Here is a 13,101-nt window from a genome sequence, read left to right on the forward strand (position 1 = left end):
TTTGTAGTTTTGAGAAAATTATGTTTATGCGTGGTTTGTGAAATTCGTTTTTATTAAACCACTGAAATAGGCCTGTCGCGATAATCAATATATTGACTTATCGCAAGATATATGCATATGACCTTGATACTTTTTTGGTGACGCGATACATTGCCCATTATGTTTACATTTTGCATTTTGCAGATCATGCTGGCATCTTGTCTGCTCTCCGTGTCAGAGGCGAAAGTGGGGCTCAGGCAGCTCTTTCATTCACAGAGCTACATGGACAGGTGAAAAGAAGGCATCAATTGAGGCATTATAGTGTTTACCTGACAACTAGAGACAGTTTGGAAGAATGTTCTGGTACTTAAAGTCATGGACAAAAATATCGGCACCCTTGCAATTCTGTCAGAAAATGCAAAAAAATTACAACGAAGGATTGTTCAAATGGTGGATAAAGAACCCCGATTAACTTCCAAACAAATTCAAGCTGATCTGCAGACACAAGGTACAACAGTGTCAGCTCACACTATCTGTCGCCATCTGAATGCAAAGGGACGCTATGGTAGGAGACCCAGGAGGACACCACTTCTGACAGAAAGGCATAGAAAAGTAAGACTGAAGTTTGCCAAAACTTATGTGACGAAACCACAACCCTTCTGGGAGAATGTACTGTGGATAGATGAAACAAAAGTAGAGCTTTTTGGTTAATGGACCTCATGGCAATGTTTACAGAAAAATTAATGAGGCTTCAAAGATGAGTATACAGTCCTTACAGTCAAACATAGTGTAGATTTCAAAGATGTTTTGGGGTTGCTTTGCTGCTTCTGGCACTGGATGCCTTGACTGTGTGAACAGTATCAGGAAATCCAATGATTACTAAAGAATTTTGGGGCGCAACGTAATGGCCAGTGTCAGAAAGTTGTGTCTCCACCAGAGGTCATGGCTCTTCCAGCAGGACAATGACCCGAAACACACTTCAAAGCGCTGGAGAGTTCTGAAATGGCCAGCAATAAGTCCAGATCTGAATCCCATAGAACACCTGTGGAGAGATCTTAAAACAGCAGTTGGGAGAAGGCATCCTTCAAATCTGAATGACCTTGAGCGGTTTGCAAAAGAAGAGTGGTCCAAAATTCCAGAAGAGAAGTGTCAGAAACTCATTCATGGTTACAGGAAGTGATTGATTTCAGTTATTTTTCCAAAGGGGGTACTACCAAATATTAAGTTAAGGGTGCCAATGATTTTGTCCAGTGCTTTTTTTGGGTTCTGTGTGGAATTGTATCAGATTTTACTTTTCTTCTCTGTTCTTTTGTGTTGTTCCAATGCAAACAAAAAAAAATAAACATGTGAGTACCAAAACATTTGCAACTACAACAATTTTCTGAGAGAAGGGTTGCATTTTCTGACAAAATTGCAAGATTGCCGATATTTTTGGCCAAGACTGTATATAAACGTCACAGCGTGAAATGGTGGCACATCCCGCAGAGAGAACGCAGAGCCCGCCGAAAGGGGCAGGGTGGCTAGCCTGCTTGTAAAAGCAGCTCAGTTCGCCATAGGAATCTAATATTTTCTCCTTCAGCGATGAGCACACTTCGTTGATCTCTTGAAGAAGCCTTCTAGCCGTCGAAGAAGCAAGGCAGCGGAACAAGTTCCCTCCTGCAATCAGGCAGACCAGCGGACTATGATTGGCGTGCGTTCCGACCAGCTGACTCATCGCTGCTGGAGCTGATTTCACCGTTGTAAGGGGTGTACAGTTAAAGACCCAGAACCAGATATGAAGAATGAAGACCCAGAGTCAGAATTATATAAAAAATTAAAGAAAATATTTACTGAAGATAGTTTGCAGTTTCATCAGCAGAAGTCAGCTTCAATACTCGCACAGGAGTTCGTAGGCCGCCCCCCTTACAGTTACAAAGATCACAGCAGTTATACCATTTCCAAGGTCTAAGCTACGTCATTGCTTACAGGATGAATGATTCTCATTGGCTATGAAATAGATAAACAGAGTAATTTTCCACACATATACAGATAGACTGAAGCATATCTCCATCGATTATGCAGCTGAAGTTAGGCACGTCATGACCTTCCAGGTCGCAGATTTGGGTTGCTGGGCGCCAGCATGTCCAGAACAACAACTCAGTCAATCTCCAATAATTCCAGTGGTTCCTTAACCTGTAACCAAGAAGACTAACACACACACTGACACACAGCTTTTCCAAGGTTGGATTTGGCCAGGCTCTCACTATAAACAGGAGAGTCCTCTCAAAACATCAAGATAATGCGTTCTTTCTCTCAAAGATAGCTAAACTTTAGTCTAACTGGAAAGAAAGGCTTTAACAAAGAAATGGCCCCTTAAACTATTGGCTTCAATGACCCCTATAGGTTTAAACACATTGAAGACCTTTCTCAAACACAAAACAAGTCCCTATTTCATTTCTGGAAGCTGGGTTAAATAAGCAAGCACTGCATTCAGATATCAAATACAGACATTAAAGAATACATGAAAAGAATATTTCAGTAATCACAATGGTAACTTATATAAATAAAGTAAAATCTCCAGAGAAGTCATTCAACTCATTTGATATTTAGAAGGAAAAATATTGATTAATACCTTAATGATAATCAATCATTACATATACATTGAAGCAGCAGTGGATTCCAATCCACCCCCTTCAGTCCCCCGTTTTAGACCAATGTGGAGTCCTAAACATCACATCTGGTCTATCCATAAAGAGGCTGCTTCAAAATGTTAGGTTTCTGACCCATGCTCCTCTGTCAGGTTAATTTTTATAAAACAAACAATATCTTTTTCCTTCAATGACTTAATATCAACAAAATATCCCACATACTACAATATTGATCTCCAGAACCTTTGGACATAGCTGTCTTTACATGTCTTACACAGCTATTATTCATCTTGGCTAATTTGGTTTCGTCATCAAATTAACTGATACAATACAAGTACATATTTAATCATAAATACCAGGATATATGCACTAGTTTTTATAATTTCCAATTCATTTTATAATAAACTAAGAAGAATAGTTAATCCATTCTTTTCACTACTCCCCTTTATAGACCCAAAAGGTTCAAAACACTGGTTGAAAACACAATGGTTGTCTAACTAAAAATAAACAACAAACAAATAAAATATTAATAATTAAGGCCCATAATAATCGATGTAAGCACTTTAAGTCTTTACTGAAATCATCCTTCAGTTTACAGTAGCATAGCATGTACCATTTTAATTGTATAACATCTTATACCCTTTTTTGTTTGTTTCAAATAGAAACAAAATAATAGAAATAAAATAAAGAAATAGAAATAAAATATAACAAATTCACGTCATCATTTCAGTCATTATTTTACCACTAAAATATAGGATCGTTCCCCATTCTGCTTAATAAAGCTTTTGTTCATTCCTTATCCTTATATCACTTTAATCCCTGTCAATCATTCGTCTTATTGTTTTTATTTTGAAACTCACTTTTCCATACCATTTAAACTTAATTTGACTTCCATAAATTCTTTCAGAAATTGTATTTTCATAACATACATTTTTTTTTCTACTATATTTCTTCCATCTTGCCCTACATGCCAGTTCCTTCTGCATCCGAGTCTCTCACCACTGTCAGCCTAGTGACACTTAAAGTTCCCTCGTTAGGGAAATCATGGTATTTTATTAATTCTTCAATACTCTTGTTTTCTTATCATTAACTTCAACTTTATTTTTCATTATAACTACTTCTCACAGTATTTGTCTCAGTTCCACTTATCTGTACAGTTTTACAGAAACCAAAATATTATGTTACTCAGATCCCAGCCCACAGCCATATAGCTGCTTTCTCTTTTTACTTTTATTAAATTGTAGTTTTCTTAGACATCTAATGTCATACATACATTTAATGGATTGAGAAATACAACCTTTTCTTTTTAGAAGTTATATTCACTCCTCCTTTGTTCGCCCTCCGGCCTTTCAATAAAAATGAGGGAGCTCACTCTGGATAATTTGGATAGTGACTTAGCCAATGTGTCACTTTGTCTCTCTGCCGTCAAGTCTATATATATATATATTTTTTTTTTCCTACGTTTATCCTTATGATCCCACCTAGTTGTCTATTTAAATTTAGACCCTCAGTTGAATTTAGACAAGAGTTTTACCCCAAAATGGACGGAAATCTTCTTTACAATTCCAATTTATATAAAATACTAATCCAGAGAGTAATTCAGTTCAATATCATAAATGATAAAAGCATTCATAATTACCAATAGCAGACAGAGCTGGAGAACCACTCCATTTAAAGCTCGTCCCATGTTCTGCATTGTCTTTTCATCAGATTTACTCAAAACTATTAGCTTCCTTAAAACTTGTCATTTGCCTTAACCCATCTGTAATGATAAAACCCTCATTCCAGAGGTTAATGACACAATATACACACTATTCAGACCCAGTATTCGTACCCCAAACTAACACATACAAGACATAGAGTGCAGTCACCATCACACACACTCATATTAGACACATATTTTAACTGTTCATCTTCAATGTTCGCTTTTCATTATATCATCTCTAAAAAGATTTAAATTTTAAGTAAGATTTTAAACTTCACATTTTACTGTAGCTTTTACCTAATTTTACATGGTTTCTTAACTAGTTTCAAAGCATGCCTGTTCATTATTCATTAGAATTTAACAAGGTCAGCTGGGTTGTTTTGTTTCATTATCATTATTTTGCTTCAGCTTGCTCTAGCAGGCCGATGACAGAAAGACAGACACAGTTACCATCCCTTCCTCCGCTCAAGCAGTCTCTCTCACTATAAATAAATTTCTAAGACTGTAACTTATATAACATGTAATATTAAATTCGTTACAATAATCTTTGACCATTCACCTTTGTTATCCAGACTTTTCTTAAATCAAAAGCTGTCTTCATCTTTAGCCACCACCATGTCTAACGACCTTCAAGAGTTAAAACTATGTTATAGACATATTAGTTCAAAATCAACTCTTCTATACATTTTACTTGCCCATATGGCAACCAAGATCATGTCCCTCATATAATTAAGTTTTGTTACTGTCTCCGCAGCAAATAATGGCAATCACCTCATGGAATCAGCTGGCTTTTGAAAGCCCACTCCCGTTAATCATTTATCTTTAATTTTCTTCTCTTCAGGGTGTCGTCCCCTGGCATAGTTGCAGACACTTGTCACAATGAAAAACAAGCCATACAATCAATGCGGTTTCTGGTGAGTGGTATAGAGGAACTCACATTTCTGGGTCAGACTGCCGTAACTTCTCACAGCCCATCTCACCTCTCAATGCTCTGCTGACCCCGGTGGCCTCCAGTAATCAGCGCTCAACTCTCATACCTTTCTCACAAATAACACCTGCATCCGGAGGTGCCCAGTGTTCGTGACCCCCTGCGTTGGGCTGTCCCCTGGCCAGGAAGATCATCCCGTCATTGAGTAGCCACTCGTACACACGTACACACTGGTGACCGCTCTTTCCCAATACAATCAGTTTTCTTCAACAGAACTCAGCTGTTTTCTGGAGCTTAGGAAAGGCACGTTCAAGAGTCACCAGAGCCATTCCGATTGCCTAATAGTGTTCACAGGGAGACAGGTTAATAACAACAGTATTTAATCACTTAAATCCATTAACTATCTTAAAAGCAGCAACCTAGCTACTTAGACTATACTCAGTGAATTTAGATCACAACCGTACATTCAGTGTACTTCATCTGTAGCCGGAGCCATCGGTCCTGAATGGTGGAGACTAAAATGAGACAAAGTTGTTACTGGTCCTAAAATACGCTAATCAAAATGTCACCTCTATCGTTTAAGGTCTGTATTATTATTTTAAAGACTTCTTTAAAGTCATTCAGTTTTACATTTAAAACATTTTTAACATTTAAGTACAAATTGCCCTCTGAATGGTAATGATTTCTTTTAACATCTCTGTGTCTATGGTTTTCAACTGAAACACTGTGCTTTACTATCAATAACTTATTTTCACTTATGACACAGGTTCAGATAACAGCTTTTAGCTGACATTGAATGAGAGAGAGACTCTGAGGCATTCAGGACTGGTACACTGCATTGTCATGAACGTCTAACTTTATCTACCATCTTTTAACACTATCCCAGCTTAAGGCATCTTTGCCAGATATTACATACGGTTTCAAATATACATATTATTTATATTTGTCTTTTGCCCACACATCAGGAAATTTAGGCATTACAAATTTCCACTCAGATTGAGTCTCTGTCGCCCTGGCTGTTTCAGCCACAGCACACATCAGATTCAGATAAGCAAACTGTTTCATTACAGCCAATAACAACCTTATCTTTTGAAAGCAAAACATCAGCTTCTAGATCTTTCATGTCAACTTTTCAAGCTGTTCGTTTAATCAGCATTTAGCAACTGTTAATCCAGTACTGCTTCTGCTTATTTGTTCTTACATAAAAATAATTATTCTAGTTCTCAATAACGTTTCACATTTCTCAATCTCAAAGTTATTGTAAATCATCTGTGAGATTAGTCTCTCTATATCATCTAAAACCTTTTTAAAATGTTTAATTACAACACAATCATCCTTTTAGTTACTTTGATATATTTTGCAACTCACATCTGTTGGAGTCATTCATTTTACATCAACCTGTATTCATCAATTCACTTATAAAAATTACTATTATAGAAATTACTATTATAGATATTTTCTTCAAAAGGATTCACTTTAAGACTTCAATCTTTTGACCTTTTTATCTCTTATTTCTCAGACGAAAAATGTCACTGTCGTCATTTAAACACTGATCTACTTTCAAACCAATATTATTACCAAAAATGTGTTGTCATTTTATCACATTTTAAACACCTTCTTGGTGGGCATTTACAGTTACGTATTAAATGGTCCTGATGACCACCATTAAAACACTCCCGGCTCCAACTTACTGAACACCCTTGAAGCAGTGTGTGTCCCAAACAGGAATGCATACCGAGCTGATAAGCAGTTCTCTGTATTCTTTTACAGTCCACCAGTGGCGGGTTCAATCACAATAGCCGAATCATAAACTTCATCATTATTATTGGCAGAACATTAATTTTCATAAGCTGCAAAATATTCTAAGTTGTTTTCACGAAGTGTCTGTTTAACTTTAGTCACACTTGTCCAAGGAAATGATCTTCGACCCATAATTTAATATACTTGCTTTTTGTAATCATCGTAAGCAATACAAGGCTAAACATTTTAATTTTTCAGTTTCTTTGTTTGTTTGTAGCCAGTCAAGTTGTTGTTTAATTTTCCAAACAGAATCAAAACTTATCAAGACAACCATTTAGCCTAATAATTTCTGCAAATTTCTCTGAAGTGAGGGCTTCAGAGCACAGCTGTTTACAGCGTTCGCTCTTTTCTGTCTCACTATTAGTTTCAGGACTGTTCAGGTTACTGATCAAGTTCCTCAGTTTGTCTGCCATATCTTAATAACAGTTCAAACTCACCTGAAGTCATTGCAGAAATGGAGGCGGCGATCTTTGAACAACACAGCTTGGCTTCTCCGTGATGAAACTGCAGAGTATACTCCAAAATCACAGTTACATATACTGGTCCATGCCAATTTGGGTCACAAATTTTTTTTTTTTTCTTTTTTTTTTTTTCTCTCTCGGGATCGTTCCTGATGCATCCCTGGCAAACAACCCTATTTTTGTTAGTATCCCTAACTGCCTGATTCACTAAATTCGGGGATCCCCTATCTGAGATGGAAGAGATTGAGCAGGTTTACGGTGCCACTGGACCTCCCGTCCAGGGACGTACTCTGCTGGGGTGGTGCTACACCATTAATGCCCAGCGGGGCCCCCACAGAGCACGCTTCGCTTGCGCTGTCTGCTGCCGTTACCCTTAACGACGCTCTCAGCGACTTCTTATCCTCTCAGCAGTAGGCCTACAACTTACTCCTTCACTCGCCTCATCGGAGTGAAGGCTACTTACTCCTTCACTCGCCTCATCGGAGTGAAGGCTCTCCCGCTCTCCTTCAAAATCTCTTCCAGTCAGACAGCCCTAACAATTAATAAAAGCTTACTACCTTGTTTGTTGATTTGCCAGAGATGTCACCACGGAATGATTGCCCGCATCCTCCACCAAACTGTAAGGGGTGTACAGTTAAAGACCCAGAACCAGATATGAAGAATGAAGACCCAGAGTCAGAATTATATAAAAAATTAAAGAAAATATTTACTGAAGATAGTTTGCAGTTTCATCAGCAGAAGTCAGCTTCAATACTCGCACAGGAGTTCGTAGGCCGCCCCCCTTACAGTTACAAAGATCACAGCAGTTATACCATTTCCAAGGTCTAAGCTACGTCATTGCTTACAGGATGAATGATTCTCATTGGCTATGAAATAGATAAACAGAGTAATTTTCCACACATATACAGATAGACTGAAGCATATCTCCATCGATTATGCAGCTGAAGTTAGGCACGTCATGACCTTCCAGGTCGCAGATTTGGGTTGCTGGGCGCCAGCATGTCCAGAACAACAACTCAGTCAATCTCCAATAATTCCAGTGGTTCCTTAACCTGTAACCAAGAAGACTAACACACACACTGACACACAGCTTTTCCAAGGTTGGATTTGGCCAGGCTCTCACTATAAACAGGAGAGTCCTCTCAAAACATCAAGATAATGCGTTCTTTCTCTCAAAGATAGCTAAACTTTAGTCTAACTGGAAAGAAAGGCTTTAACAAAGAAATGGCCCCTTAAACTATTGGCTTCAATGACCCCTATAGGTTTAAACACATTGAAGACCTTTCTCAAACACAAAACAAGTCCCTATTTCATTTCTGGAAGCTGGGTTAAATAAGCAAGCACTGCATTCAGATATCAAATACAGACATTAAAGAATACATGAAAAGAATATTTCAGTAATCACAATGGTAACTTATATAAATAAAGTAAAATCTCCAGAGAAGTCATTCAACTCATTTGATATTTAGAAGGAAAAATATTGATTAATACCTTAATGATAATCAATCATTACATATACATTGAAGCAGCAGTGGATTCCAATCCACCCCCTTCACCGTCTCCCCTGCGGCTATCCGACGAGCATATTAAAAGAGCATATTATATTCTCCCAGGAGCCTCAAAGAAAGAAACGAGAGAGCTCCCGCCGCTCCAGCCCTGCATGCCTCACTCTCTCCACCCAGAAAGATTACACCAGTGCTTTTCCCTCACGCAGACCAATGCCCCTTGCCATTGGCAGCTTCCGACACGAAAAAACAAAGTGCAGATTTAGCAAATTTCCTGCTGGTATCGACGCCAAACTTTTCCACGTTCTATCAAAGACTGTTGAGGAGCTCAGACTGGAGTGGTCTGCCCCTGAGGAGCCCACATGCAGCCGCCTCGATGAATGGTTCCTGCCAGGGCACCAGCAGGCACCTCGCAGTGAGCAGTGCCGTTCTTTCCAGAGGTTCACGACAAACTCCTCCAAGTCGTGGTGCGCCCCCTACTCGTCCCGCCTACGCACTTTTACATTTCACTACCATTGACGGCACTGTGGAAAAAGGCTACGAGAGCCGGACCACTCTCCAAAAAGTCTTGAGTGATCCTTCAAACACCCTGTTCAGTTCCGGCTGTTGGGAGTAAATGTTGCAATGGCAGGCTAAGGGCCCCAAATGCCTCCCCAAATGAAGCGAGCTGTCTCCCGAAATGTTTCAGCCCCCTTGGAAAGGCATCCCCGGTGTGTCAAAATTGTTTGCATTCAAACCCCGTTGTGTCAACAAAAGTTTTTTTCAGGGCTGAATTCAAATGCCTTTATGCTTTAATAAAAAATAATGTATTGGGAGCATTTATGCTAATGTGTAGGTTGTGGCTATAGGCGACACGTCGGCTAACTTGAAGTTGGAGGTACAGAAAAAAATCTTTCATACTTTTGTGTGCGGGAACAGGAGAAAGTAATATATATTTTTGTGGGAGCGGGACAGAATACTGCGGGTAGGAGCTGGACAAAAAAAATCTGAACCGGCAGGAAACCCCCAGGTGCCTTCTTAGAGATAATAACGGTCCTCCGCTTTATCTTTTGAAGGCTTATGCTGCGAACACCACCCCGACCCCTAGACTTTCTGTGGGGAAGCCCGGGTGGTGATGCTTTGTTTTTGTTGCGCTCAATGTGAGAAGCTCGTAGACGGCCGAGACGGCTCTTGTCAAGCAGTCTCAGAGACTTGAGGTTGGCGAGGAAGAAACTTCTGAAATGTCGCCGTCTGCTTCTTCACCTCCTGAAACCTTTCGACGACTGCGGTGACAGCGTTGCCGAAGAGGCCAGAAGGTGAGAGCGGGGAACTCTGGAGGAAACTCTTATCCTTTTGTTTTATTCCAGATAAGTTTAACAACCGGTGCCTCTCCGTGGCCACTAGGGATGCCACAGAGCGACCGACTGACTTGGCTGTCTCCTTGGTCACCTGGAGAGACAGATCTGTAGCGTGACGCCTTCATCAATGTCTCTTAGCAGGTCGGCCTGGTATGCCTGCGAAATCTACATAGTATGCAGGCACACTGCGGCCTGACCTGTGTAGAAGATTTATTATTTAGAAAATAAGTAAATTAAAGGTGCTCTAAGTGATGTCGGGCTACGTCACTTCTTGTTGACGTTTAAAGTATTAACAAAACAAAATGGAGGCTAGCTAGACCCTCCCTTCTCCTCATCCACACACTAACCCCCCATTAGGGAAAAAGGCGTTGGAAGAGGGAACCGCGACTCCAGACTGCACACTCTGAAAAATTGGTGGCTGGTAACCTAGACTACACTCAAATGGAGACAGGCCCGTTGAGGCGATGGTAACGAGTTATGTGTGTACTCAACCCATGAGATATGCTGACTCCAAGAGGACGGATTCTGTGAAGCCAAACATCGCAACACCCATTCCAAATCTTGGTTGGCTCTCTCCGTTTGACCGTTGCTCTGGGGAAACTTTCTCCAAAATTTGAATACAAACTGGGGTCCCCTGTCAGAGACTGTTGTGGTTTCTCTCTTTTGTGAAAAATCACTTCTCAGAGAGCTTTGATGAGAGAAATATTAGACTTTATTTTGCAATAATGCCGAGCATCTTCTGCAGAAAACGACTCCAGATTTTTGCTCATCTCACACAAATATACCATACATCCTTTTGTAAAGATGGTAACACACCCTATATGGCGCTTTTCCACTGCATGGTACGGCTTGGTAGGGCTCAGTACAGTTTGGCTTGGCGTGGCATGGTTTGGCTGGCTTCGCTTTTCCACTGCGTGGTACGACTCGGCGCGGCGCGACACGGCTTGGTTTGCTTTAGGGCTTTAGGGCTGTTCCTGATCCTGATCGATTGCTCCTGTCTGCCTAGCTGCCTGCTGTGTTTTGTTTGCTTCGAGGCTGTAAGCTCCGTCTAAGCCTCGTATTAGCTTTGTATTTCTTTCTGTTTTGAACCATCATTTACTACAATTTCTAGTTGTTTATACTACTAAATACAGCTTAGACAACATCCCAGATTAACCTGACATCGCTAGCTTCCGTTATTGTTAGAACAACACGCTAGTAACTCGCTAGCCTGTTAACGCGCCACCGTGCGCTCAGTTATTTATTTATTTATTTTTTCTCTCGCGCGCCCGTGCGTCTGAGTTCATAAAAAGCCCAGGTGAGTAAGAATCAGTCAACAAACACGGTGAGTAATGTCTTGTCCTGTTATTGTCATCTGCACTTCATGTTACATGTTTAGCATAGCCTTCCCCGTCGGCAATATAGGGTTTATATGTGATAAATGCAAGGAGACAGTCAGGCTGACGGAGAAGATTTCAGAATTAGAAACACGCATCCAAACTTTAATTGAGGATAGTAAGTGTGCTAGAGCTTTAGATTCTACTTTGGATGCGCCTAGCATAGTGAACTCTTTACATGATTCGGTTCCGGCTGAATTATTGCCTGTGCAGCCAGGCAGATGGGTGACAGTGAGGGATCACTCTAGTCACGGATCAAAAAAACCACTCTTCCGTTCCGATTACCACAACAAATCGATTTGCCCCACTCAGTGAAAAACCCACTGAGAATTCTGTTGATTGTTCCCTGGTAATTGGCGATCTATTACACGGAACGTGAAAATAGGGACACCAGCCAACATAGTCACATGTTTGCCGGGAGCCAGAGCGCCTGACATCAAAGCAAATTTAAAAGTGCTGGCTAATGCTAATCATAAAATTCTCTAAGATTGTTATTCACGTCGGCACTAATGATATTCGACTCCGCCAGTCGGAGATCACCAAAATTAATATCAAAGAGGTGTTTGAAATCGCAAGTACGATGTCAGGCACTGTAATTTGCTCTGGCCCCCTTCCTGTTCGAAGGAGTGATGAGATAGTTAGCAGATTGTCATCACGCAATGGCTGGCTGTCTAAGTGGTGTCCGCAAAATAATATAGAATTCATAGACAATTGGAAAAGTTTTTGGGGCAAACCTGACCTGTTGAAAAGAGATGGTATTCATCCCTCCTGGGATGGTGCTGCTCTTCTCTCTAGTAATTTGGCTCATAGTCTTAGAGACAAAACATGACAATCTGGGGATAAGGTCAGGAAGCAGACAAACTGGCTAAACCGACCATCTGCTAGCGGCCTCGCGTCACCAAGGTCAGATAAATCCCATCACATAGAGGCTCTTTCACCTAGATATCATCATATAGAGACTGTGTCTGTTCCCCGAATTTGGAAATCCAAAAAACGTCCAAACCGATCTAAGGTTAAAAATGTAATTGATATTCAACAAATAAAAAATAGATATAATACAGATGAGCAAACGATAAAGCTTGGGTTGCTGAATATTCGATCCCTTACTTCAAAAGCACTCATAGTTAATGATATGATTTCAGATTATAACCTAGATGTGCTGTGTATGACAGAAACCTGGCTAAAACCAGACGATTACATTACTTTAAATGAGTCCACCCCGCATGATTACTGTTATAAACATGAACCTCGCCTGAAAGGCAAAGGGGGAGGTGTCGCTGTAATTTGTAGTAATATTTTCAAAACCACTAAAAAATCTAGTTTAAAATATATTTCTTTTGAAGTGTTGGTGCTTAATGTAAAAATATATAATGTAAACGATAA

Source organism: Siphateles boraxobius, unplaced genomic scaffold (genome assembly GCF_051911475.1).
Source record: "Siphateles boraxobius isolate OS27281-9 unplaced genomic scaffold, OSU_SipBor_1 22, whole genome shotgun sequence".
In the NCBI taxonomy this organism is placed as follows: domain Eukaryota; kingdom Metazoa; phylum Chordata; class Actinopteri; order Cypriniformes; family Leuciscidae; genus Siphateles; species Siphateles boraxobius.